We start from the raw sequence: 1,497 nt of genomic DNA on the forward strand, positions 1-1,497 counted from the left end.
CCTTGTACTGCTCATCTTCCCCATATGTACATATGTATAATAAAATCACTATTCTGACATCCACTGAGACCATGCAGCCGTTTGTCTTTTCCTCAAATTCGAACCATGACAACCTCCACAAAACAATATCTGTAATATTTTCTCATGTAAGGTTCCAGTCATCCCCAAACCCTGAATTGGAAAGTTACTTGGTGTAAAATGATTATTTGACCTCCATGGTGTGATGCAGGTGGCAGAAAGGAGGTAAAACCACTGAAGATGAGACATATGTCTCACCTCCAAGAAGCTCAGTCACAAACCTGTAGTAGATAGTTCAAGAAAGTAATTATTAATCTCCACAATAACTGTCAACTATAGAGCTTTTTGAAGAAACAGTAACAACATGTTAAAAAATTGTTTTATTTACCTGCATGGCTCAACTACAGTCACCAGCTTTTGGAGTTTTATCAGCTCTGATGGAGTAAAAATGACTAGTTTGTGCTTTTGTTTATCTAAAGCAGCAAAAAAAAGCCTCTTGATTCTTTAGTAGGCAAGAAACTATATTCATCGTTGAATTTCACCGTGTGGAAACATCCTGTATGAGTGGATCTTTCTGTTGCTCCAGTCTTGTTTGCTCATGTTTGTTTGTTCCTCCATATTAGCAGGATTTTCTGTAATGCATCCAATTTGGCTTGCTTTTTAGTGTCATAAAGCTGTTGAATTTTACTTGAAATAGTCTTTCGACATGGCAGTTGGAAAGATGGATCACCTGACTATCACATTTTCTAATAACCTATCTTCTACCACTGATAGTGCTCTGCAGTCCATTTGTTAGTTTGTCTGATGTTGACTTACTAATTGTGGTCCTGAAGCCAGTCATTTCATCAAGTTTGGGCTGCCGACACCTTTTGTTGGTACTCGGACTGCTAGCTCTAACAGCTCCCACAGTTTCTGTGCTCGCTGCAACATCTTTTGCATTTAGATGGTAGCACAAGGTTGAAGTGCTTCAGTGGTATGCAGATTTTTGTTTGCATAAAACCACGGTTTTATCAAGTCCTCCTTTGGGTAGTCTTTTGAAATGAAATTTGCCTCCGATCAGTCCTGCAGTCAGTATGCCAGTAAATTGTGCATTGACAAAAGTTGCGCTTAAATGCACTTTTTTTAAGTGCTTTAAATTCACACTTCTAATTAAAATATGTTAAAAACACAACAGCCTCAATAAACGCAGAGTAGTTTGGACCCAGAAGCAGGGTTCATACAACATCACTGAAAGACTGGATGGGTTATGAGGAAATGAATCATTCACAGGATTTGTGGAGTGTTTTTTTGTTTGTTTGTTTGTTTGTTTGTTTTTGTTTTTGCCTGTCCCATTTGGCTCTTTTGCCATTAGAATTATTGTCTAAAGGTGAAGAAAGATGCCCAACGGATTTACTTTACCAAATGGACCATCCCAGCCTTGACGTAATGGTCTATTTGATTCACCTTTTATTGTTTATTTTATTTTATTTTCACTTGCTA

General features: G+C 37.7%; 1 protein-coding gene across 1 annotated transcript in view; it reads right to left on the reverse strand.

Annotated features, from left to right (window-relative positions):
- The window catches only part of LOC102204967 (up-regulator of cell proliferation-like), a 46,880-nt gene that overhangs the window by 32,693 nt on the left and 12,690 nt on the right, over positions 1–1,497 (reverse strand). The window lies entirely within an intron of this gene.

This window comes from Pundamilia nyererei, unplaced genomic scaffold (assembly GCF_000239375.1).
Source record: "Pundamilia nyererei isolate P.nyererei 1_Seehausen unplaced genomic scaffold, PunNye1.0 scaffold00805, whole genome shotgun sequence".
NCBI lineage: Eukaryota > Metazoa > Chordata > Actinopteri > Cichliformes > Cichlidae > Pundamilia > Pundamilia nyererei.